The sequence below is a fragment of the Tamandua tetradactyla genome, chromosome 12 (genome assembly GCF_023851605.1).
Source record: "Tamandua tetradactyla isolate mTamTet1 chromosome 12, mTamTet1.pri, whole genome shotgun sequence".
In the NCBI taxonomy this organism is placed as follows: Eukaryota; Metazoa; Chordata; class Mammalia; order Pilosa; family Myrmecophagidae; genus Tamandua; species Tamandua tetradactyla.
In genome coordinates this window covers 85,722,825-85,750,358 of record NC_135338.1, presented here as the reverse complement: position 1 = coordinate 85,750,358, position 27,534 = coordinate 85,722,825, and the positions used below count along the sequence as shown (strand labels likewise).

Genomic DNA, 27,534 nt, shown 5'->3' with positions numbered 1-27,534 from the left:
CGGAGCTCCTGGTCCATCTACCTTCTCTACTGCACACCTCCCAAACAAACCTGCTTCTCCCTCTGTCTTCATCCAGCTCAGGACTGGCACCTCCATCCCCTGTTCTGCCCAAGCCAAAAGGGTGAGGCATTTTTCTTTTACCTCTTCCATTCCCCACATTCTATATTTTACAAATTCCCCAAGAATCCCATACTTATCTACTACCATTTGTTATCATTCTGGCCCAGTGGTTCTCAACAGGGGTCGATTTTTGTCCCCCAGGACATTTGATAACGTCTGACGACACTTTCAGTTGCCCCAATTGTGCAGAGGGGGGAGGGGTGCTGCTACATAGGCAACTGATGGGTAGAGGCCATCCTACAAGGCACAGAACCACCCCCAACAACCAAGAATTACCCAGCTCAAAAGCCAACAGTGTGGAGGCTGAGAAATCCTGGTCTGGCCCAAGCCACCTCTCAACTGATAATTTCAACAGCTTCCTAAATGCTCCCTGCTTTTCACTTTTATGTCCACTCCTCCAATCTACCTCCACACAGCAGTTAGAATGACTCTCATAAAATATAAATCAGAGCATGCCACTGTGCAGCTTCTAGGCCTGGCTTCCCACTGCACTTCCAGCCAATCCACACTCCTGTCATGACTATAGGCTCCCAACTGTGCTGGCTCCTGCCTCCATACTCATCTCACGATGTGCCTTAGTTTCCCCAACTGCCAAGTCTCAGACTTACGGGTTCTCAGTCTGTTCCTACCTTTTGCTGAACCACTCCCCCTCCCAAACCATGGCTGACCTACACCCTTGACCCAAATGCCACCTTCTCAAGGAGGTCTCCGGGGAACTCTCAGTCTAATGCAGCCCTCAACTCCGACACCCCCCAGCCATGATACCCCCAGGCATTCCTGAATACTGAGTCACAGTGCATTGTTTTTCATTTTCTTTTTAGACTTTCTCATTATTTTATTATTCTCATTTTTTATTGTCTGTCTCCCTTCCCACCCCAGAGTAGAATGCAAAAAATTTTTCTGTGATGTTCACTGTGTTCATGGCTGTATCAGCAGATGGGACACAGAGTAGGTGTTTAATATTTAGTAACTGAATGAACCTGCCCCTGTGGATCTAAAATTTAAACCCACATGGGTATGCAATCCAGGCCACTATGAAAGCCAGCTGCGTGAATGCGCCTGCCCAAGACTTGCCCCCCACTGCCACCTCCCGCCCACACCACCCCAAAGAAAGCAGGTATGTTTGTACCATCTCAGATTTATCTGGGGACCAGGTGGACCAAAGAGCATAATTGACTGCAGCATTCACAGTGAAGAGTTACTCCTCTTCATTCATGCCAGGGAGCATCAGGTCCTAAGGTTATGTTAAAATACAGGCCTGCCACTTGCCCACCAGGAAAATGAAAAACATTCAAGCATAAGGAAGCATGAGGGAAATGTCCCCACTGTCCTATATCTGCAGGGGTGTCGGAGTTGAGGGCTGCATCAGACTGAGAGTTCCCCGGAGACCTCCTTGAGAAGGTGGCATTTGGGTCAAGGGTGTAGGTCAGCCATGGTTTGGGAGGGGGAGTGGTTCAGCAAAAGGTAGGAACAGACTGAGAACCCGTAAGTCTGAGACTTGGCAGTTGGGGAAACTAAGGCACATCGTGAGATGAGTATGGAGGCAGGAGTGCCTTAGCCACTTCAGAAGTGCCACTTCAGTAAAATGTATAGGCAATTTCTTCAGAGCTTAATTTTATGCCTAAAGAAACCAAAGGCAAGTTGTGTCAGCAAAGAAGGTAAGGGTGGGTTGATGAGGGAAGATCAGCTTGCCTTGATTGATATTTGGTCTTTCTACCCCAGTCTATACAGGCAGGTCCTTTTGAATGATAAGCTCTTTGAAAGAGAGATCTGGATCCATATGGCTGTGTGAGAAATTAGAATTATTTGAAGGAAAATGTATAATGGGACAGAAAGCTCACAAATTTCTGACAGTTGACTAAGTGCAAGATACTTACCAAGCTGCATTTACTTAGGATACGAATTGGAATTTCAGGGAAAGCCCTAGGGGAATCATCATATTAGGTATGGGAAAGTATTCAACTTTAGAAATAAAAATGTTGGGGGAGAGAGAACACTGCAAAGACCCTATTTTTCACTAATGAGTTGAGAATCAATACCAGATCCAGACGTGGGCCAGGCTGCAAAGAGTGCTGGCAATAGCACAAAGAAAACATCAAAAAGTTAGAGGGACTGGAAGACTAAAACAAAAAAGCTGCCTACACAGAGTAGGTTGATTGCTTCTCTTGTTCCTAGAACATAAGCTGGAGATGTTTTACATTTGCTGCCTAAAACTTTCCAACATGGAGACCCAGAGAATTCTCTACTTTGGATTGCATAGGTCCCTGTCCTACACACCAAGAAACAGGGAATTGATGGGACACAAGAGGTATGCCCCGCTCCCTCACTTCCCCACACCCAACTTCTTCCAAAAACATCAAATATTTTCTTCCATAAATAATTGCAATAGGATGCCTTAGCTTTTCCCAAACAAACAATAGCCTGACTGTGCCCCATTTGCCATGGGCCCAGCCCAAAGCACACAAAGACTTGCTTTCAAAGCTCCTGCCTCTCTCCTTTGCAGGATGAGCATGATCCCCCTCCCCATTTCCCCAACTCCACTGCAGCAATTCCATCAGGAAAGGGGCGATAGGAAGGGGCCCTTAAACCACAAGGAAAAGGACCAGCTCCCATTAAAGAGAACAGACATTGTTCACTAAAGTTTCTGCTGCTTTCTACTGCCTTTTGACCTCACATAGAAAGTTCTTCTTTCACCAGAAGAGGGCTGTATGCTCAAAAATCCAAATTACACCGTTTCATGTTGATGACTACTTTGAAACTTTTTAATTAAATTTCAAACATGATTTTAAACTGTAATAATTAACTCCTTAAAATGTTCCTGTTTTTATCTCTCTTATCTTCATACTAGCTTCAGAATTAAATAGATTTAAAATGAGTGCCATATACTTTGTATTACTAATTATTTTCCCTGCTAAAAAAAGTCTGAACTGAAAGATAAAACTCATCACTTCATGTGTTTGAAAAACACATCCTTTGTGTTTAAAAATATAAAGCATTACGTTTCCTCTAAGAATTTAAGTTTGATTTTCCCTACAGATAAAAGGAGGCACCCCAGCCAGCAAGGCCCTTATTTGCTACTTGAAATATTTCAGTAAGAGGACTTAAAAGTTTTCTTTATATTTCCAATAATTCTGGATGGCCATTCTCCCAGTGAGAAGCCATTTACATTAGACACAAAGAGGTTTCTTGCCCCCATTTTGTGGTCTTTCTCCTATTTAATTCTCCTTCACTCTGCCATTTTGTTGAACACACATCAAGTCAGATGAAATGTAGTGCTAAATGGCCAGGACATGTATAAGCCCTATGAATATGCATTTTGGTTTTTAAAACCAGATAAGCAAAGCATACAACGGCTACAGAGATCAGTGTCACATCAGGCATAAAAAAGGACCTTTAACTGCATGGGAAAGTGTTCTCAAGGGATTGGTCATTCAGGCCAGTAAGAATAACTTAAACTAAAATGAATTATAAAGTTTAATCTTGGTTTCTCGACAGAATTTAGTGAGGTAAGAAACCCACAATCATGTGCTTCATTTGTTATGAAGCTCAAGTAGGAAACTGGTTTATTCATCATCTCTCACATAATTCAGTTATCTTAGGATTGACAAAACACCAGTAGGTATTTTGCATTTGTTTGGCCTTCCCGCTAAAAAGTAAGTAACATCATCTATGGTAAACCAGAAATCTATTTCAGATCTTTTTCCCATGGAATGGGACCATGTTGTCAAAAGTCATTGTAATTTTCAAAATATGGTAGCATAGAAATAGAGGAGGCTTGTATATCTTCAATCCACTTCATCTGAGAAGCCAACTCTTGGTAGTTAGGCCCATTTACACCTCTTCTGAAGTCTCAGGGTTCATTCACAGGAACATAGGAAGAGGCACATGCATCCAGTAAATTGCCCATGACTTCATTAGCATCTCAGTATATGACACTCTCTAATGTAGCACTAGTCAATTAGATCTAACTCCTATGGCTCAGGTGATGACCCTTACCCGATTTAGGGGGGGATGATGAGTACTCTGAAACAAAAGCTCCCAGTTCACCAGCACTACTGGGAAAGCCATTTAAACTACTGAATTTCAGCTGAAGATGAGAGTAACTATAAGAGAAGGAAAGTGGGTCTATGGATTTAAGATAATGGAATCATGGCCTTGTGTTAACAATAGCACATTTCATACACTTGTGAAGGCAACTTGTTGGGGTCAAGTCAACTTGGACTTATCTACGGGTGAACTCAAGGACAATGCTTCAAAGAGGACGTAAGACAATATACACATCAAATCCAAGGATAAAGGTAGGAGCAAGAGCAAATTAATTAGATAACAAGATACGACAGTAAGGGCGGGCCGCGGTGGCTCAGCGGGCAAGAGTGCTTGCCTGCCATGCCGGAGGACCCCGGTTCGATTCCCGGCCCCAGCCCATGTAAAAAACAAACAAACAAACAAAATATAATAAAAACAAGAAAATGTTTAAAGATGTTTCCCTTTCTTCCTCCCTTCCTTCCTTCCATCCTTCCTTCCTTCTCTGTCTTTCCTTCCCTCCCCCCAAAAAAAAAAAAAAAAAAAAAAAAAAAAAAAAAAAAAAGATACGACAGTAAAAGATCCAGTTTGGAAAGGGTGAACCAAATCTCATACAGTACAGTTTTGGAAAGCTTTATAAAAAAATAACAGCAATATAAGTATACACAGTGATGACATGGCTAACAGCTAAAGGGTTTTGTAAGCGAAGGAGCTTTGCTGGCTAATGTCAATGAGTCGGCAGTGCAGGAGGGCTCCAAGGAAGATGATACAACTTCCAGCTGCATCCCTAATGCCATGGCATCCGGATTAAGGATGGTAAATGGTCCTAGTCTAATTTCTACTGGTCATGTCCTTTAAGGATGACTTTCAAAATCCCAATGACATGATTTGAAGGTTCTTTAAACTACAATTTATCAAGTGGTGACTCTGAAACAAAGAACCAATAAAAGAACTGGAAATATGTATTCTGGAGGAGGAAACATTCAGAAGGTACAGGATAGATGTCTTCAAATATTTAAAAAGGGCAATTATCTCAAAGGGATATTTGACTTACTTATTATGGTTCATAGGATTTAAAGGTAGAATTTTCTAGAAGTCTAGAAATGGAATAATTTGCCTTGTAAGATGACAAGTTTCTTAGACATGGAGATACTCACGTGGAACTGAATCAATACTCTATAAATTTCACAGATGGTAGACGAAAATTTTCTGTAAAAATTTTCTGTTGCAACTACTCAACCCTGCCATTGTAACAGGAGAACAGCCATGGACAATATATGAACAAATGAGTGTGACTGTGCTCCCAATAAAACTTTATTTACAAATATAAGTGGCAGACCAGATTTTACAGCATGAGCTGCAGTTTGCTGACCTTTGAATTAGAAGAAAATCATTTAGAGTCTTTGATTTTACACAAGAGTTACTCACTAAGGTCTACTGTGTTTAGATATAAAGGATGGTCATATACAAACACAAACACTCAAGTATTACTTTTATCAGGATTAAATCTAGATTAGGTTATCCAAAAAGACTAAAGTAAGAAAAAAAAAACTTTGACTTTTCATCTTGAAATAGCATGGCTTTACAAAAAATCTTTTTGGCAGGGAGGAGATCTTATCTAAAAATATTAGTGATAGTTTCACTTGGATACATAGCCACGTTCTAGCACAGGAGTTACATAGTGCAGATACTAAACAAACCACCAACCCAACCACTCACTCCTAGAAAGCAGAGAGCAAGTTCTTTTACAAAGAAAATAATGTGTAACCCCCACCCGCATTGCCTTCTACCATAAAGGCAACAAGGATTCATGAGAAAGTTGCATAACCTGGGCACCATCTCCAAAAGGCTGGGATGGGTAGCAGCCTTCACTGAAATCAAAACAGTGGCTCAGCATTGCTCTCACGATCTCCTTCACTTCACTAATCCAAAATTCAAATTTCCCCGAGGATGTGTTTAGGTACATGTCTGACCATCGGTATGAACAACCCTACTGAGGTGGTGCCAAACCCTGTAACTGGTCCCATATGCACCTGTCCCCTTCCCACCTAGACCCCAGGAGGGCTAATGGGTTTCTATTTCATTAATATGCCAATCATATTTTTAGCAGCTGTGGTGGAGGGTGGGAAGCCCATAGGAAGCACTTCCCTCCAAAGAATCTGTGTCCACGGAAAGCCCTTCAAGGGTGGTATGGACATTCCTGGACCTCACTGAGGAGCCTTGTGCGGTACTTTACATCGAAAAATATAACCGACAAACGTTTTCTTTAAGTATTCCTCAAAACTCAAACCAGTCTTCTCTGGGGTGGAATCCAGGAACTCTAAGACTATTTGCACAGGATTTATAATCTGGTGTCTATTCAGCGGCTTTATAAAAACATGGAATGGGGAAAAAATGGCAGTTAAAGAGCCGGCTAGTTCGCTGCCAGTTCACTGCGGTGGTTCACGTTTCTTGCCTGGCAGACCAGGCAATGCTCCTGCTCCTGATGCCCAAACCATTGGCACCAGGCAAGCCTCTCAAGCTGGCGGGGCTGGGAAGTGGCAGAGCTCACACTGACTTCCTGGCTCCTCTCCCAGACCTACCTTAGGAGAAGAACGCAGTCCCACGCTCCCAAGACCTGGAGCTAACGGAGTTGAATCTTACTTGCCCTGGCAAAAGCTAACTCAAACTTGCAAAAGGAGGTGCTGGAGACTCTCAGAGCCCAAAGTGCTGCTGGCCAGGTAAGCATCTTCCTGTGATAACCCTGAGGCTGCTCCATCCCCATAACGTGCCAGGACGAGAGCAGGGATGCATGCCCAGAATTTATGTGCACTCTTCAGAGCTTTATTTTCTGCATTGCAACAACAATGCAGTTCCCCTGGCACCTTGAGGACTGAAACATGCGGGATAGTTGAGCATCTTGAACAACTTATGTTAACTGTCTAAATTGGAATCTTTCAAAAAGATACCTGCCCTATCCCTGTATGGGCTACAGACTTCAAGTGACTGGGAGCACATCCAGCATCAGGATCATCATCCTGGCCCTGGCACCAAGAAAATAATGGCCTTTAGTGTGTTCTCAATGAATGTATATTAAATACCTGGTTTTTAAGTTCACATATGTTGCTGATACCCAGATACACACAGTAATCCCAATGGGGTAGTCCTTTCAATGCAAGACCATGACACAATATTAAAAATCCAAGTGAAATAACTATTCATGTTATCCCAAAGTCAGAAAATAGGACAAATATTGTATGTTTGCACTCATGGGTTACCCTGAAAAATCAAATCTTAGAGACAGAAAGTAGAATACAAGTCACTGGGGCTAGGGTTTGAGAAGGGTTGGGGTAATAAGGGCTTATTGATTAATGGGTAAAGTTTATTTCTGGGGTGATGAAAAAGTTTTGGTAATGGATGGTGGTTATAGTTGCAATCTTGTGAATGTAATTACTATCACTGAATCACATATATGATAGATGTTAAAGTAGGAAAATTTGTGTTGTATATATGTTAGCACAATAAACATTATAAAAAATAATGTTCAGTGGGGTACTTTTAGAGAATTTTCAATCATAAAGCAACGTTTATAATGAAAGCCCAAGAATCAAAAATTCTGATTAACTATGTTCAAAATACTACTTTGCAAGGAAAGTTACCAGATCATATAGCATTCCATTGTTTCCTCTAAACTTACACTGTGAAAAAACAGAGACTTCCTTTTGTTTGAGAGAAAATCCTACCATTTGGAAAAAAGAATAAAAGTGCAGGGACAGCACATGTATTAACGATGTCAACAAAAGTGACAATGGCGAACTCTCATTCAGACAGCATTTTTATATAGTCCAGATGTAAACTGTTCACAGGGTCAACTCATTCAAAAGACTCACAACGGTCCCACAAGGCAGGTATCACTATTAGTGCCATATTATAGAGGAGGAGACAAAGGCACAGAGAAACCAAGTAACTTGCAATGGTTTCACAGCCAATAAGTGGCAGAGCCAAGATGGAACCTTACCTGGCAGCAGTGTGGTTCTATTTAAACCTGCCGAAACAACATCCCTGAGAATGCATTCAAATCCAGCACTACGCCAGTATCTGTATTATACTCAGCAAGCACAATTCAACTCAAAAGACATCACAAAGGGATGCATTTATTGCACAATGTGGCAAGGCAAGGTAGGTTTCTAGAAAGTTGCCTGCACCTTACACAACTACCACCAATGAACACACAAAGGAAGTCCTGAAGGACCAAAGGATCTGTGACGTGCACATGATCTGGCTCATCTATTAAGACATGCAGGATGCAGCCTGCATTCAACATCCTATTTAGAGGAAACTGAGCATTATGAATAATATACTTTCACCTTCTAAAAGCCAGACAACTCCCTCCAAAGTTATTTGGCTTTATAAAAACCCCACAGTGCTGCTACTAACGAAGCATTTTATTGAGCAACTATGAGCCAGGCTCAGGGCGAGTAGCTGAGTGAAGTGGCTCTGACTTCAGTGCCTAGAGAGCACATGACATCAGATGCTATTTTCTCAATTTGCATGATACTAAATATCATATCAGCCTTAGAGTCAGTTGTGTTCCCCAAACTCTTACATCATATTTTTGTGGATGCCCAGGCCTGATGGTAGCATATATGCATCCTTGGCTAGCTCTCAGAATGCTCTTGCTAATGCCAGAAGTTGAGGTAGGGAATGGACTTTTCCAGACTCAGTACCATGCCTGGCCTTTGACAAGTATCCACAAGAAGGACTATCTGGGGAAAAAAGATGTCTGGGAGTCAGCTTTTTTCTTCACAATTCTGAAAACACTGTGAGGGGGTTTCCATAGGAGTCCTGGTAACACCTATTGGAAGGTGTTTATTTAAAATTTATTTCACACACATCCATTATAGAGAGAAGCTTCTATCTTGCAATCAAACTTTTACCTTTTTTTTTTCAAGTTCCTATCAAGAAAAAGATGAAGGGGAAGGGAGGGTGCAGGTGAACCTGTAAGATACCAAGGAACAGGCACGCCAGGAGTGAGGTCTGTGAGCCAACCCAGTGCCAGTCCCTCCATCCCCTCTCGAGTTGTCCTGGGCATCTCTCAGAGCTCAGGGTACCTAAGTGAGCTCAGTTGCTGGACAAGTTATTAGGAATACACTCCTACCTTAGAGACTTCTGCACTGCCTTTAACAGAAGCATCCTTAAATTTCTTCCAGCTCTTCCTCCTGCATCCCTTCTCTCATCTTCCTTCCAGGCTAGCCTCAAATTTTTCAAATATAAAGGGGAAGGTGGGAAGGAGATGTGGTGGCATAAATTTTATTTTATCCTAAGTACTCATGTACTAGATATAAAGTGGCTGTGACAATGATTAAAAAAAGAAGCCTCCGAAAATTCCCTGAACCACATGCCACGTGCAAGGGGAGCCGGCCACTGACAGTGCCCATGAGTCTGGTGGGGGAAGCGTGGAGTAGAAAAGGGTGACAGAGAGGGCGCACAAATCTTTCTGTACATTTCTATAATTCACAAGACAAAACTGGTGCATCAGCTTGCTCCTGTGCCTCACTAAATCAACATGCTAACCCATCCCAGCCCACTAAAAACATTCCTAATTAGTTCACTAAAAGGAAAAAAAAATTTAAGACAGACACTCAAACAGAAAGGTAAACCAGATAGGACTCACAGACTGGAGTGGACACGCATGTCCCACCCTCATTCCGTGTCCCTAAATCTGTTCCTTGCCCAGGTCCTTGTTCCCCAGCCTGGACAAATTCTGTCCAAAACCCAAACCCAGCTCAAGGGCTGTGGAAAGCTCCATGATAGGCGCTTTTCTAATTCAAAGGACCCAAGGCATAGTTGCCTTCCCTAACAAACTAACAAAATGAGTAGAAACATTGGTTGCAAAATCTGCCAACAGGAAAGCAAAGGGCATTTGACTCTGTGCTGGTTTGAAAGGCTTTATATACCCTAGAAAAGCCATGCTTTAATCCTAATTCAATCTTGTGGGAGCAATCGGTTTTTTTTTTTTTTAACCCTATTCTGTACTGTAGGCTGGAAATAGGATTAGATTATTATCTCTATAGATTATCTCTGGCCATTCCAGGTATGTCTTGATTAGTTTACTAGAATCCTTTAAAAGAGGAAGCATTTTGGAAAAAGTCTGAGATTCTGAGACTCCCTTTGAGAATGAGAGGTTGTCACAAGAACTACCAGAGCTCCATGCAGCCAGAGACCTCTGGAGATGATGAAGGAAAACGCCCCCAGGGGAGATTCATGAAAGAAGCCTGGAGAGAAAGGTAGCAGACAACACCATGTTCCCCACGTGTCTTTTCAGTTGAGAGAGAAACCCTGAACTTCATCGGCCTTTCTTGAGTGAAAGTAACCTCTTGTTGGTGCCTTAATTTGGACATTTTTGTAGACTTGCTTTAATTGGGACATTTTCTTGGCCTTAAAATTTTAAACCAGCAACTTACTAAATTCCCCATTTCGTTTCTGGTATATCGCATTCCGACAGCTAGCAAACTAGAACAGACTCTTTTATGTTGGTTTTCAAAAAAACAATTTATGGTAACTAACCAGCGTTATTTCAGGGTTGTATTTTAGTATTTCTTTTAAGGACCCAAATTAAAGATGTAATTAGCTAAACAAGACAATCAAAACAAAGACTTCTTCCTGATCCTCCTTGCATTGTCAAAGGCTACTACCTATAGAGTAACTAAACAGATGCTGCAGGAGTCTAAAAAGCAGCTGGGCTGGAGGGGATGGTGAGAAGTTACAGAGTATATGGTGCCCTGTCTCATATATGCACAAAAAGAGACCCTGTAAGCACAATAGCCTCTTCTGGAAGGGATCATGATAAAACACAGTAAAATGCAATATGTCATTTAGAAGTCTGGTCTTGTTACTATGCCCAAATGCAGGGGTGGATGGATACACAGTTCAGGAAAAACCATCCTAGAGAAATACTAGCTTTCTGAAAAATTAGACACATTTCATCCAAAATGAAAATCAGTTTTTGTAGGGGAGAGTAAGGAAAGTGGGGGAAATAAGACCTACTAGAATTTAACTTTTTGAGATTGCCAACTATGGTAACAGAAAGTTTAAATGGGATTAGCCTCAAAATATATTTAACCTGCATGTCTCCGAAATTCCCCATAAGGCTCCAATAACACCTCATGATTTACATCATCTAAATGCAAACCTTAAATATAAAAGCACATAAAAGAGAATGTTCTTGAATATATTATTTCAGACTTTGGCAAATAATTACCCTGTATTTTTTTTTTTAATCTATGAGAACCTACCTTTAAAAAAAAAATCTTCTCCAGTTCACAGTATAATGGATTAGTAGGTATTCTCCGTTGACTAAGGTCTTAGCACTTTCCTGTTAGCAAATAATCACTTTCACACATGTACATGAATGTGCTCTGCCCCCACTCAAGCCCCACCCCCATTCCCCCAACTTCATCTTCAGAGTCACCCTCTATTTACTTACTCTGAACTGCATCTTTAACCCCCCTAGTCCTTATATTAATTCAAAAAGTAAGCTATTGTCCTGCTTTTTAAAAAAGGAGTCATGGATTCATTTCTTCCCCTCCACCCAAATTCCTGAGCCACAAACCAGCCTTCAGAGAACTGGATACAGGTGACACTATTCAGAAATGCAAGTTTATTTTGCAAAGTGGCATGACAATATCCCAACTCAACATTTCATGGCATTCTAGAACTACAAAGAGAAGTAGGATTTATCTTTTAGTCCTCTAAATAAACGATAACGTAATAAATGTATGAACCAATTTCATGAACCAAGCTATTCATTTTCTCAGTGTTACTACATTTGATTCTTACATTTGATATACAAGGGCACTGCTTGGTTAACACGTGACTGTGGAATATAAATACATTACTGAGATCTGAACATTTTTAATTATTTTCAAGTTAGTGAATTCAACTTAAAAAAAAAAACAGCAGGAAACCACTTTTTCATTGTGTTTCAAGTCAGCTACAATAAAAAAATCATTAGTTCAGTGTCAACCTAAAATGGTAACAATTACCAATAGAACATTATGAATTATGTTTACTTTTCATTTTTGGAATTTAACACAATTTTTGTCTTGGTAAACATAAAAAGTTACCAGGGAAAAGTAAGATAAAGAAACCAAAAATTCTTAGGGGGTCTGACTCACTAAAGATCACTAACATAAGAAAAATATAATGTCAACAGAACCGGTCTGAAATCTGAAACCATTAAATATAAGTCTTTCTCATTTGCAGTTTATATCTGAATATGTATTTATAGCACTGCTCCATGTATCTAATGGATAGAATCCTAGGATCTCAAACATGAACCCTTGGAACCTGATGCCAACTGAAAAGTACTACAGTCCTTTTGAGCTACATGATAAATCATTAACAAAAAACCACAGATACCCATTTTACCAAGAGACACTTCAACACAGATCAGAATTTATGAGCTCAGGATACAGGAAGGATATAGAAATGCATTGAACACAAACATGCAGAGATGTCTAGAGCCATTTAATTTAAGGAAAATCAGAGCCCCACGTGGCAGCAGATTCTGAGGCACTAGGTTCATCAGAGGGCCCAGTGTGACCAAGAAAATGATCCATTATCAAAGGCAGCAAAATGCTGCCAATCAATAACAAGAGAAAAGAATTAAATATCTTGTGCTCTGAAAAGTAAGCTTCACTTACTTGGAAAATCAACTTCAGCCCAAAAAATTTTGTTTCAATAACAATTTAGAAATAAAATGCTAAAATAGGTAGATGCTCCAACGTCCATAGATATTGCAGGTACAAAGATACTGTTTTAAATGTGAATTTAGGTATACAAATGTGTGCCCTTTTCTTTCAATGGAGATTAAAATCAAAGCCTGTAGACACTTTATTCCACAAGGCTGCTTTTGCTCAAAGTTGCAATCTCTGAGATTCTTCTTGGTCTTACCAGTTCTGGCTCTTATGATCTCATTCTGGCAGTCCCATCTCCCCCTACATACACAGACACACACACCCCTTGGTTACTGCAATTTCAGACACTTTGAGCTGTTTTTAAAAATGAAATCTACCCTGAGAGGGTAGGATTTCGGGAGATGGCCCCAAATCTTCCACTTTGACTCCTAAATCGCTAGAGAAGATGCAAACATCAGTTGTCAAAGTACACTGTAAACAGAGGCTACGCAGGCTCCACTGGCCCCGTCCTGCAGCTCAGTCCTGCTGTCCTTTGGCCCCAGAGGCCTTGCTACACTCCTCTCAAGTCAGGTCTCCCCTCCCAAAGCTGGAAGAGTCCCAGCCTGGCCAGGAAAGAAAGAGATCCGAACAGGGGTTATTAAGTTTCCTCTTCTCTACCTCAACTTGGGTAGAATTGTCCCTCATTCTCTTCCTCTTTCTTTTCTCCTTAGGTAAATAAATGCTACTTTTCTTCAAGATCAATCCTCCCTTCAACACACACAAACACGTAGGTGCTCTTGACCATACTTCACGCCCAGTCTCATCTGGATCCACCCTGGACACTTTCTCTCTGCTCCATCTTAAATGCCAGCCTACAAAATTGGGTCAAGTATTTGAATTTTAAAACAACAAAACCAAAAAATAAAAATAGAGCCTCTTTATCGCCATACTTCCATATTCTACCAATCTTTCTGAAAGAGGAATCTACAGCTGCTTCCTCTGATGACAATGTAACTCCTGGACAACCTGGCTCCTGTTCCTTCTACTATAACCATTTTGTCACCAGTGACCTAGTCACACAATAACACACCTCAATCTCCTACCGTTTCCTTTCCTCTTTTAGAAGTAATCTGTCCCTTCTCCTTCTGTGATAAGTCTCTGTTATTTCTTTTTTTTTCCTCACTGCAACCCTTCTCCCTCCTCAAAGGTAGAACTCCAGTGTCAGAGCCTGCTAAACACACCTCACCAGACTCATCACAACTTTTTTCTTATTAGGTATTAATTAACCCCAGAGCCTAGCTGTTGGTGCCCTCTGAGCTGCCAGGCAGTGTGTCTTTAATTAAGACTCACATGGCTCGCTGATACGGTATTGGCTATTAGCCAAAAATACAGACTCAACAATAGGATGGAAGACTAGCTGTTTATATCAAGTCTTCAATTCATTCCCCTCACACACCTTCCTTGGCTGTAACTGCAAGGAATTGACCAAGGATCAATTTGGCCTTTTCTTTTATAAGAAAAACCAGCTGGTGTTGCCCATCCCTAAAAGAGCTCAGCTATGGCATCCAAGGATGGGGTGGGGTCACATGATCACAACGGGACACACGCCACCCCACCCAGGAGAGAAACCAGGACACAGGGGTTTTGGTATACAAATGGTGAGTGCCTATACCCATGCCAATAACAGTGCTTCAAGGTTATTATCAGTTATGTTTCTATAACATCAAAACACAGAAAGCAAAAACACCCACTCCATCCATTATCTGGATATTCTCTTACATGACATCAGGTATTAGGAGCCTTAGAGTATCTGGTTGCGGTCAGCAATGTCAGGGAAGGTCCTAGTTAAAAACTGGAGTCTGGAGAAATAACCCCAAAACCCTTGCTCAGGAGTGACCACCATCCCTGCCATAAACACACTTACCTGGGGAAGAACAACAAACTTACTTCGCTCTACCTCTACTCTCAGTGCCCACACTGGAGGACGGCGAGCCCACACTCTGTGGCAGATTGACTCAGGCGATTCTCTTTCCCCCTGAAGGACTTGAGAAATTAATGTTAATGGGTGGTGTGGATGGCTGGGCAGTTGGGGGTTGATTTTAAGTGGGGTGTGGTTTGCTCTTAGGACACCGAATGGCTGTTCACTGTGAGGAATGAGGCAAGCTGCCGGTGCCCAGGGGCAGCTGTGACCAGGCCCCCTCCTCTCCCTGGGTGTTTGTTTTGATAGAGGCTCATTTATGCCCAAGACAATGCCTGCCCTTTTCATTCTGCTCCCAGTAGGAAGTAGTGTGTGTTGGGGGGAGGTCAGTATTGTCACTCAGCTTCCAATTCAGGTTTCAGTGGTTACAACAGGCGTCCAATGGGAACAGGGTAGGGGAAGGCGCACAGGCTGACCTGGGGAGACACAAGCTCAAGTCACCCTCTAGGGGCCCCACCTTGCTTCCCCTTGGCATGGGAGGGGAAATAAACCAATGACCCTAGGCTGACAAGGCTTTCCCTCCCGGGTTCCGAGTCCACTTCTCCTAGCATTCCCTTATCTAAGTGTGCAAACAAAAAAATTTTTAAACTAATGCACATACATGCTTAGTGTTCTAACTTGAATACAGTCACACACGGAGGAAAAAAGTCTCATTTGAATTGCCAAAAATGAACAATACCCTTTAAAATAAAGCCTCGGCTAGATGGCAGGGAGTGAATGAAATGTATTACCCTACTGTTGGTGTAACACAAACCCTTTCCTCCCCCTTCTGGGGCCTCATTCATAAAAAAGCCTGCTTTGCCCCAGCAGCTGCGGGAACTGGGATTGGATTTGTATCCATATTTTCCAAGACAGAGGGAAAACAATGGAAACAAAGAGAGCCCCTCAGAACCACAGAGCTTGCCTGCTCGCGGGAAGTTTGCTCTGGGGCTCCCGTTCTGTTACTGGAACAGGCTTGGGAGAGCCTTTCTCAGGCTTGTTTGTCAATGTCCGTTCTAATGCGAACGCCAGGCATGTTATTAAAGTAATTCCCGTCTGTTGAGTCACATACTGTATCTTTCACCAAACTGTCTTTTATTTTTTTTAATCAAAGATTCTTCTTTGTTGATAAAATGAGGGCTGCCAGTTTATTTAAAAATTGCCCAACTGCTGTGGAGGTGGCACCCAGTTCCCAAAAGACATGGAATGTCTTAACTGTCCACTTTAAAAATAATCTTGCTTCACCCAATCTTTCTGCACTCAAGCTGGAAATCACAGGCTGAAAGTACAACTCTAATTCTGAATATTATTTTTCAGATGGATGAACACAAGTCAATGATCAATTTGCTGCTTCCTGGGAAAACTCCCCAGTCACCTCCCTTTTTTTCATGGCCATTCCCAGCCACAGTATCTTCTATTGCCTCCTAGATCTAGAGGCTTGTTTGCAATCTGACAAGCTCTGCTAAAGCACACCGTCTCTCAGGAACTTCAGGAGTCACCTGGGTAAATGGGAGGCTATCAAACACTTTCCATTCAGTAACACTCTTCCTAAGAACGGGACTGAGCACAAGAGCATGCTCTAATTTACCAGGAATGGTTTTCCCACAAGAGTTAAAGAGGAACAGAGTACAGGAAAAGAAGAGAAAAATAAAATCATACCTAACCCCAGAGCCACCTTAGAGTGCACTGAGATATAAATTCTCTCCAGAGACAGGAAGATCAGAGCTATTAGCTGTTCCCCTCTCAACTCTTGCAAACACAAATAGGGCTTCAAAAATCTCATGTTAAAAAGAAAACAAACAAACAAAAAGCTGCTACATTTCCAGACCATCACCACTCCCTCCATAACCTTAGCCTCCTGGTCAGTGTTTGTAGCACAGGAGTTCATGTCCCTACAAGCTCTCCCTCAGGCTCTCCAGCACTGTACAAGAACCCTTCCTTAGGTGTACACTGATTTCCACACACAGTCTCTCCCCACACTGCCTTCCACCTCTGCATGAGGATCGACATCTAAAGAAACAAGAAAATAATTTGGAGATACCAAATGAATCTTGTGAAATGCCCGGTCTATGATTACATCACAACAATTCTATAACCTCTTCAAAGGCAAAAATGTCAAGATGATAAACTGAGCACAAAATAAACAAGTCCTACAGAAATTATGCCAAGCTTTATAAAGAGATTATTCATACTTTCGAGCAGCTGCAGGTGGGAATCCATGGCAATTCTTTTTTAATGTATCTCAGACCTTCTGGCCACCTCAGGAGAGCTCCCATATAGAGGCCGACAGGTCTGTGGTTATCTGTGGACTTCTTGTGACCTGAACATGCTTGACAGGGGAAGGAAACGTATCCACAATCATTTCAGGGGGTGGGGGTGGAGGGTGGGGAGAGGAGGGAGGTGTGGGTGGAGGGGTGGGGCAGGGCGGGGCATGGAAGGAGGTGGGATGGGGAGTGAGTTATAGAATGGAGGCAGATTTTTCAGATTTTAATACCTAAGTTGTATCTGGCCCCACTCCCAAAACTCCTGTTAATCATCGAATCGTTAAAGTCTTGGGTGTGGGCATAATTACCCAAAGACACGCTAACTTCCCTAAAGGAACAATAAAATTCTAAATTCACTAAGACTTACAAAGTTTAATGAAGCATGCCCCTAACTGAGTGCACAGTTAGGAACTGGGCAAGTTACCTAACCTCCCTGTGCCTCAGCTTCCTCATTTATAAAATGGGCATAACAACAGAACCAGCCCTTATGAAGTCATTCTAGGAGCTAGTACCTAGTACTGCCCAATAAACAGTAGTTGCTATTACTAACACAATATCTCCCACGCCCCATGCTCACCCTGTTAAACTCTCTACTGGCTCCCCAATACACAGAACAAAATTCAAATTCTCCTCCATGGTTCACACGATCTGGCCTGTCCTACACCCATCCTCTTCTCCCAGCTCCTTTAGCTTCAGCCCCATGACCATGCTCCTTCCTTCTCCTGTGCCATCCCATAGCAGATGCACCAGCTAGATCTGCTGGCACTTTTAGACTCTGACTGCTTCTTCCAACAGTCTCCACCAGCTTCACAGTCTATGGTTCCATTTTCTCTCACCTGGATGGTGCCAACCGCTCCTATTGGTTTCTCTATTCTGACCTTGTCCGTACAGTATAGTGTCAACCCAGCCAACAGCAAGTTTCTGCTAACATAAGAATCAGCTCATGTCACTCTGTGCACAAACCCTGCAAAAGCTTTCATCTCCTTTCAGAGTCAAAGCTCAAGTCCTTACCAGAGCCCTCTGGCCTTCCTCCTCTTCCTTTAGGTATCAGCTCAAATGCCACCTTCTTAGAAACTTTCTCTGAACAGCCTATGTAAAAGAGAACTCACCCTCAACCTGATTTCCAGTCCCCTTCCTTACTTTAACCAAAGCCCTACAGGGGCAGATACGTTGGTTTGTTTTCCCTGCTATATCACTGGCACCAAGAATAGTGGCTAGCCTGCAGTAGATGCTCAATAAATATTTGTGGAGTGAATCAATGACCTGCAACAATATCTGTCCCACCTGGGTGTCACTCCACATCCTGCTCCTTTCCCTGTGAAGTCTTCCTGTGGCTCACTCCTTTTTATTCAGACCTGACAGCAGAATCCAATTTAAAGTTCTAACCACAGCAGTTACTCCATAACTTGTAACTTTGCAGCACTCATTACGATTTGATATTCTTATTTGTTTGCTTGTTTAATGTTGGTGTCTCCCACTAGAATGTCTGCATCCAAGGAAGAACTTAGCTTTGCTCATCTCTGTATCTACCGTGGCTATGACAGTACCAGGCATGAAGCATCTTGGTAATTACTGGTTGAATAAATGGTGGACATAGTATATTGACATTCTTTAAAAACTAAACACATAGGTTTGAGAAAGGGTGGGAAGGTTTTTCTCACCCCAGTTGATACATATTCTAAAGGTTCTCTTTCAATGGAACACCATGGGTGCCTGAAAACGCTTCTCCCACTGATCAAAGATGTACTGATTTCCATCCCACCAGGTGGAAGCACTCAGAACCTAGAGATGGTTTGCATGCAAAGGAAAACAAGTTACTAAATAACAGCGAGACATCTGTCACTGCAGATGAACCGCTCTACGTGCCGCCAACAATCCCCCACTGGTGCTGACTGTCCAAACACCCGGCATGAGGTTTACCTTCTCCCTGAGTGGGCTTTAGCACAGGCATCACTAACGCCTGGGAGACAGCAGCTCCAAACCGTGCTCCGATGCAGCCGGTGTGCTGATGCTGAGTTCCGGAAAGTGCCATGAGCATTTCCTACACAGCAAAGAACTCAAGGAAGGTGACTTCCTTGGAGAGGAAAAATCACCCATCAGTCTGCTAAAAAAGCAGGTGTGACATTTAACAGTTGGGACCGCGCTGGGGCCAGGAACCATTGACCATGCCTCCGTGTACACAGAGCTTTCCCACCCACAGAGCAGAGTTAAAAGTCTTCAGCAATGTGGACACAGAGGGTGAGATGAAGACACACAGCAGCACCCTGCAAGGAGGGTTAACTTGGTTACCCCAGGAGAGCCCTGGACCATGGCTCTCAGAGTTGGACGTGTCTCAGAACACAAATAGTATTTCTAAACGAGAGGTCTAAAATGACTCCAGTGTGACCACACGTTCAGCAAATATTTACTGAACCTCAGCTCTGTGCCAGGCTCTGTTTGTTCCAAGTGCCTGGGATAAACGAGTGAATAAGACAGGAAAAAAGGTTAAGAGCCCTCCCTTAAAGCTTATAGTTGTGGCGCGCATCTGTGTGTGTGTGTGAGAGAGAGAGAGAGAATTATTAAATAATGAAATCACATATTAGAAAATAAGTGCTATGGTGAAACCTGGATTTAAATCATAAATAACTGATCAGCTAGGACATCACCATGGATATAGAGAGCTAAGAGACACCAGACAGGGTATCTAATTTGATAGACAAAAGAGTTCACATTAGAATGTATGGTCCAAGACCACTGGCTCTTTATCTCTTGAGCTCCCTGCTGGACTCTCAGCTCGAGAAGAGCACCTGGCATACATAAGGAGCTCAGCAAGCATTTGGTGAAGACATGAAGTGCTCACCCACTGAGTTCTTTCTCTTGACCGCAGCATCTCTGCTAAGTGACCATTTCAATTTGACTGGAATCCTTCTGAGTGTGGAGAGCTGAACTTTCACAAAAAACAAACCCAACCTAACCCCACACCCATCCCCACACATATGCACCCTGCATTAGTATATTTACTGTCTTACTTTCCTGGAGCCCCTGGGTTCCCTGAGGACACAAAGGTCTAAGGCTGATCAGCCAACACCCCAGGTTATAAGCCTTCCCCAGCACAGTGCCTTGTCCACTCAGCCTGCGTCTCTGATGGACACTCTCCCTCCTCCTCTGATATCTCTTCTGCTGAGCCCTGGGCCACATGCCTGGGATACATGACTGGAGCAGACAGTCTACCCCAGTAGGCCAGAGATGCCTACAAACCAAATATGAAAGGAGCAGGAGTGGTACGTTAACATTTTCAACTATTTTTAGATATTCCAAAAGCATATGATAGACTTTAATGCTGATGTGGTTATTTTGTTTACCCAAGGTAATTCAGAGAAGTGTTTCAAATTACTAGGATGAAAGCACAGACAATACAAAGGGGTTACCTATCAATAACTGGCTTGTTATTTCTAGAAGAAGAAAGTTCTTAGGAAATATCATTTGCATGCTGTGCTTTCTAAGATTAGATGACTCTTCAAGAAATACACAATAATTCTACCACAACAATTGTGTATTTTTAAATTTTAAACTTGAGAATAGTCTTAAAATGAAAGATACATGGCTATTTAAACCAAGTTTGGAGGGTAAAGTTAAAGTAAGACGGTATATAAGTAAAAGTGAATTTTCATAATAAGTCTTTCCTTTCCCACCCTACTTCTTTTTTTTTTTTTTTTTAGTGTTATTTAAGAATACGTTTTACCTATTTCCTATACAGAATCTCTGACAATATCTTATTATTTTCCTGCTTAATTTGCTTATGGATTTGAAGGAAAAATCTTATCAATTTTCACATGATTTAGTGCTTATACGTCAGCAAATTTAGTTTCTTCCTTGAACAGACATGCAGTGAGGTGAAGGTCAGAGGACTGCAAGGATCCATGGCTTCTAGTCCAAATTCATAACAACACTCAAGCAAATGATCAAATCACAGCTTGGAAGGAAAGGGGAGAAGGTCAAAGACTATACAGTCTGAATGCTGATATCTACAAAACAAGGTTGAAGACTCAAGCCTCAAATGATGACGGTTAAGAGGCAAGGGCTCCTTGCTTAAACCAGATGCTAGGCACATTTTTCAGTGAGAGAGTTTGTAGCAAATTAATATAACTTGGCATCGCAAGTATTTCCCAAACTACCGTAAAACGAAGGACTCTGAAATCATTCCATTTTGAGACTTATTACTGATTTCGTTACAACCACATAACAGCAGACATTTGTATGGCAGTTTGCAGTTATTGTACATAAAAGTGCTTTTGAGCACATTAATTTGGAAATAGAACTTTCCAAAGACATATCAGAAGGCCACTTATCTAATGGAGGTGGTTTGTTTACTAATGAGTTTTCAAGTCCACTTTGTAAATAAAAACAGTAAAAGGCCCATCCTGGAGAATCATTAAACTGTTAGCAGAGCTGTACAGAAGGTACAATTTTCCTCCTCTTATCTCCGGCCTTTTTCTTACTGCAACGTAATTAATACGAGCACCATCATGGACAACATCTGCTCTCCAATACAGAACATATCATAAATACCCATACATTTTTAGGGAAAATCATTCCAGACAGCTGGCATAAAGTCGCTGTCTACCTGAAACAGATTTCTGAGGGCCATCGAATAAAATCCAAAACTACGGCCATACATCCCAAACTGCAGAAGTCTAGACCGGGTTTTTATATTTAGCTGATTTAAACTAGAGAAAAGTATCCAGTGTATGACATCTTCTCGTTCCACAGCTGCGGCACGTCTTTCAGTGACACATCTGAACCCAGAGAACACTGCCATTTTCACAATAGCATTTCCTTTCTCAACAGGAATGCATGGGACGCCTGTACTTGCCATGAATTTCCCAAGAACCAACATCCATTAACCCATCACTGCGCACCAGGCTGCATCTCACTAACACAAGTTTCACATTTTAAGTTACACTTCTTTTGTGTCTTTTTGAAAAGTGAAGCTATTTAAATTCAAGCAAAGGAATGGATACATATAACTGCAGTATGCGTCACCTTTTAAGGGCCCCAAAGATTTAAGGGGGTTCCCTTTGGAGATGGAATCTTATCTTTGCTGAAATAAAAGGGTCGTAAGATAGTCTTTTTTCCCCCACAGACCTCTTGGTGTAAATTACAGTTTGATGTGAACACAGTGGAAGGGATTTCAGGCAAAAGATATTTATTTCATAAAATACTATGTATTTGGCGCATACATTCTAGATTATAATTATTAAGCAAGGGATAATGGGACATATTTACTTATATTTGTCAGAATGACATCTAACCTGTCACTTTAACAGGCTAGCTTCTCCTTACATTCTAATAAGGAGAGGCACTAGGACGCGCTCTCTTCTTTAAAGAAGGGCTTGCAGTTACTGGGAGTAACTTAAGTTCCTGACTGAAAGACTAGGACTAAAAGGGCTAAAACCTAATGTAGCAGTAATAACCAGCAACAAGAGGATTTGTTACATGTAAGCTAGCTCTCAATAAAACCTGAAACATGATAAGGGCTCCATTTTTCATTACAGATGGTAAAAAAAAAAAAGCTTTCAAAATGGATTTTTTATTGACATTACAAGAGTTTAAAAAGTACTTATTTTTCTTTTTTCTAAAGGAGAAGACTTTTTGCTATTTGTAAACTCCCTCATCGTTTCAACTACTGACAACAACTAAATCTGCAACAAAACATCTATCCTTTTCTGAAAAAAGAAACACTTCATATAAAACTGAACTCTGAAAGGGATTTTATGATCAGGTGCAGGAGAAATTGGAGTGCCCACATCCCAGAGGGTCTCTTGTGGTGACCGTGGGGAACAGTCTGGTCAGAGCTTTTCAGGAAGAGAAAACACAAAAGCAATACAAAATGGCAGACATTGTTATACATGTTAACGGAGTTCCAGCACATAGAAACATCTGGTTTAAAAGCCTATTGAACTGAAGTCTGCATCTGGACTTCAGGAAGCTACCCCCAAGAAAACATTCACTATAACTGAACCAAAAAGTTTTGTTAAGGTGTATAACACTGGTACAAAATATCCAAAACTGGAAGCTAACTTTCCAAAAAGAAAAACACAGTAAATTCAAGGAAGGAGACAATTATTAAGAAAAATAATTTTTTAATTTAATTTAAAAGACTGAAGTAAAAATGTACGAAATACATATGAAAAGTGCCCACAATTTGAACCAGTCACAATCCTCCTAAAATGGTAATCTAAACTGGTTACCAGAATTCATCCTTTGAAGAGTCACGCAATGACAGCTTTTCTTTTTTAGAATCCTCTTTCCAAACAAGTTTGAAAACAAATAAAAAAACACATTTTGAAATTAGAAAGATTTTGGCCAGTTTGTCTTTACTTCTGAAATTTCACTGGAGGGAGCTGCTTTCTCTCAAGGTAAGGAGAAATGCCTTACAAATATAGTGTCATACAATGATGAGCACAGGTTAGGACCGATATTAGATCATACACTGGACGATATGAAAACAGATTTCTACTCTGCCAACTTCTTTCCTTCCATCCGCTATTTCTCCCCTTCCTAACTGAACCACTGAACCTCTCTATATTTGGATAAATTAATAGGAACCTTATGTGTATTACCTTCTATGTGCACCTAGTTGCCATGCAACACAATAATGACAACGTCTCATTAACTATATCACAGGTGCCCATGAATTATGTCTCATTGTAGCACTATGACTCTATTTTCCAAAATATTCTCCACCTGTATCAGACATGCATCATTTCATCAACTTCCCACTTAAAACAGAATCATACAATATTTGGTCTTTTGTGACTGGCTTCTTTCACTTGACACACTGTTTTTAAGGTTTATCCATACATTTTACTTTTATTAGATGGTAAAATGATGTGTCCATCTGTAAATCAATGGGCAATTTGGTTGGAAAACTTTCCTCTTCCAGAGTTCACCAGGCACAGTTCAGATGGCAGAGCATAATAAACAAGGATTTTAATCTGTTTGAACAGATCACCAATCTTGGCTTCTTCCTTTTATGAGCAAAACTGAACATAAAAGCAAATTATTTAATTAGGTTTAAAAATCAGCCATTAGAGGAAAGAATGCAAAGTAAACTAGTTGTTGCTTTTTTAAGTCTTTCAAGATACCAGAGTAACATTTTTGGCATTTCACTAAAGTCTTTATTGTCTATTAAGGATCTTCATGGGATATGATTTAGGTGTCAAAAGAATACATCATAATATTTATTAATCACTAGTTTATTAGGCATTGTTAAGTGATTTCTCATAACAGATCATCATCATCGAACCATCTGAGCATGAGCTAATCATAAGGAAAATCTTCGGGGGCACGCTTAAGTCTAATGAAATCTTAGGAACAGTTTTACTTTATGCTCAACTATAGTAACTGAATAGGAGGCACCTCAAAATAGGATAAGAGAATATAAAAGGGAAAATGATCTAATAATTTATGTTTAATCAGTATAAGTTTCTGCTCTGCCTTGAAACATTAGAAGGTAAATGAATTGACTATAGCATATTTAGGATAACAAAAACTCCATAATTTGATTAGCTTGACTGATTGTATTTGAAGTGAAATAAATAGGCTTTAGAAGATGGTAGAAGTTGTATACTTGCTTTTAATGATGTTAAATATTTCTTTCTACATGTCCATCTCTGAAGAAAAGACTGTCTGGTCAGTCCCTTTTTTGCTTTCTACATATGCCTGCAGGACAGAAAGACCCGGAAGTCTTACAGTTGGAAGACTCTATAAAGTCCAGGAGCCTAACTGGGCAGACAAAACTAGCAAAGTACAGAGGTTAGAGTCCAGCAAGTCTTCGTCCCTCCTCTGCTCCACGTACTGCACCATAGTACCATTCTAAGATGCAAACTGATTCTGAAATAAGCTTCCAACATGGCCAAGGTATTTGCTCTCCAAGCCTGTCAAGAGCCCTATCTAGGAACAGCTCGCCAGTAAGGGCAGGGAAAAAGAAATGATCCCCAATGGTGCCTTCACACCATTTCTTTAAACAACCAGAGCAAAGCCCTTCCCAGGCAAGGAGACAGAGGGCCCAGGTGTACCCCTTCACCTCATACCTTCCCATCCCTCCCCCAACTCAAGCCCACCTCATCACGGCACATCCAGCAATCAAAAATGCTGGGTTTTATGTATGCCGCTTGTCTCATGCCAAATTGACCTCAACCAATGCTCCCCCATGGGCTCCTTCAGACAGTCTTCCTTTCATCCCTACTCTTGACCCTTGCCACACCAAAGTAGAATGCAGCCATGTGCTCCTTCCCAAAATATACTCACTAGGGAAGTCCCAAAATATAAACTGCATAGAAATTTAACAGTTATTATATGGTTCCCTTAGTTAAGTCACAGATATTAAATGTTGGCAGATGGAATATACTCAAAGTAAATCAGGGCTATTTTCAGTATATGGACTTTCCTTGCTTGATCCCTCTCCAACCACAGAAAGGCCAGAAGTCAACCTCCTTATGTATCTTTTTCTCTGAGATCGAGGAGCTTCCTTCTGACCATCTCCCTCCCTGGGCACCCATGGCAAAATCAAGGACTCTCCCAAGGCCAGGAGACAGCCCCTGGGTTACCCACCCTGGTCATAGAATTTAAAAACACATGCCCAGTACAGCCTGGGTTTTTTTCTTTTTTTTTTCTTACCAAACTATAAGATCATTGTCCAACTTCAAAAACCCCTCCCCCAAAGGAAAATTTCAATGACCTGATTTTAAAAGTCCACTTCAAAAGTCATTGTTCCATATAACTACATTTAAGAAGTGGCACATTACCTTCTTTGTAAGGTACACATTTTTCCCTTTTCAAATAAAAGTCAGCCTCCTCCTCCAACAGGGAGGCCTGCAAGGACAGAGGGGAGGTGAACAGAGAGATGGTAAAAAATAAGACTTCAATCATCGAAGCTGCAGCTGTGACATTTGATTTTTCTCAGAAACATACTACATGCATTGTAATGAAAATTATTGTGGTGTAAATTAAGTTTGTGGTTTTTTGCCTTAAAAAAACAAAGCAAAACACAGGTTTGCCAGCTGACACCCAATCTTATCACCTGCGTGTTTCAATTGGAAGACAGTGTCGTAGACGCAATTGTATGAGTCTAGAACAATGTGTTCTTGTAAACAGTGTAAGGGTTTTTTCCTTTCAAAGATAAATAAAGAAAGCATAACCTAGAAATAATATGACTACTTACGCACAAAGAAAAAGAGTTGGCGACTGTGACCTGAATTAGATTTAAGGGTTTGTTTGTCTTTCCATTTTATAGAAAGGTAAGGGAACAGGAAAGTAGGCTGGAGAAAGTAAACTATGAGCCCATGTGTTCTCTTCTGATAGGAGCATGATATACCTTCAAAAACTGAAGGAAAAAAAATAACTAAACTTAAAATAATGCCATTGAGGGCGGGCAACAGTGGTTCAGTGGTAGAATTCTCACCTGCCATGCTGGAGACCAGGGTTCGATTCTCAGAGCCTGGCCATACCAAAAAAAAAAAAAAAAAAAAGTCATTAAAATAGAGATTCTGAATAAAACAACACATTAAAAAAATAGTGCCACTGAAAACAAGTTTCTAAACATCAAAGAAATCAATGTTGACTATGAACATAAAAATAATTTGCTTCAATCAACTGAAATAGATGCTAGAAGCAACGGTCGTTGAGACCAAAAGGAATAAAAACAACTCATGGGGCTTTGTTGAAAACCCACAGAAAATCAGGAAGACGTCAGGTAGAAGAGGAAAACCCATAAAGAGAAAGAAATTCTGTCTTAAAGATTGCTGGAGCTGCTTCGGGACAGCCTCAACCTCAGCTGAGTCACCTACCCGGGTTTAAGATGGGGCTGGGTTGTGGATGAGGACAATCCCTCACGGCATTCCCAGGGCTGGCAATGTCCCGCTCCCTGGGGTATCTGCAAAGAGGACCCATCCAAGGTCGAGCAGCAAACAAGTCAGTTTTAGAGAATTATACAAACTAGACAGTCGTCATCATTATTTACATGCAATAAAGGAAAAGATGACAGAGAGAGACTTGGAGTAGACAAATGCCTTAAAAATCCTTTAATGGTAGAGAAAGACTTAACAGAAACTGGTAGTTGTGAGTAAAAAAAAGTCCTGGATAAGTGGCAGGGCTCAGAGAACAGAAAGCGAACTTATGGCTCAGAAAACAACTATGTGACAACTCACTGAGGGACCTTTCACTGGTCCTAGCTCATAACTTGGAAACTGAAAGGTATGTCCCATCCCTGTTCCTCATCTGAGGGGAAATTCCTGGATCACCTTCTCTAATATCTTTTGCATCCAAACACACGCCTCTGAACCCCAGGATTAGGGCAACCATAGCTGGTGAGCGGAATTTTTTTCTCATTTTGGAAGTGGCACATAACCTGGCACTTTGTAATTTAAATCTATCAATTCGGAGGGTGTATGGAGTACTTGCTGACAAGTGAAGCATCTGCACAAAGCCCCTCAATACAATGTAGGCACATTGCTCTGGCATTCTTCATTCA

General features: G+C 41.3%; 1 protein-coding gene and 1 long non-coding RNA gene across 3 annotated transcripts in view; one reads left to right on the top strand and one right to left on the bottom strand.

Moving 5' to 3' along the window:
• Nucleotides 1-27,534, bottom strand: part of IGF1R (insulin like growth factor 1 receptor) — a 300,530-nt gene that overhangs the window by 130,754 nt on the left and 142,242 nt on the right. The gene's annotated exons all lie outside the window — the stretch shown is intronic.
• On the top strand, nucleotides 20-23,208 carry LOC143652453 (uncharacterized). Of its 2 annotated transcripts, none has more exons than XR_013160676.1 (3): nucleotides 20-121; nucleotides 4,313-4,418; nucleotides 22,642-23,208. It is a non-coding gene; the product is annotated as an uncharacterized LOC143652453 (long non-coding RNA). The 2 variants fall into 2 exon arrangements; XR_013160677.1 differs by lacking the exon at nucleotides 22,642-23,208 and adding an exon at nucleotides 6,720-6,858.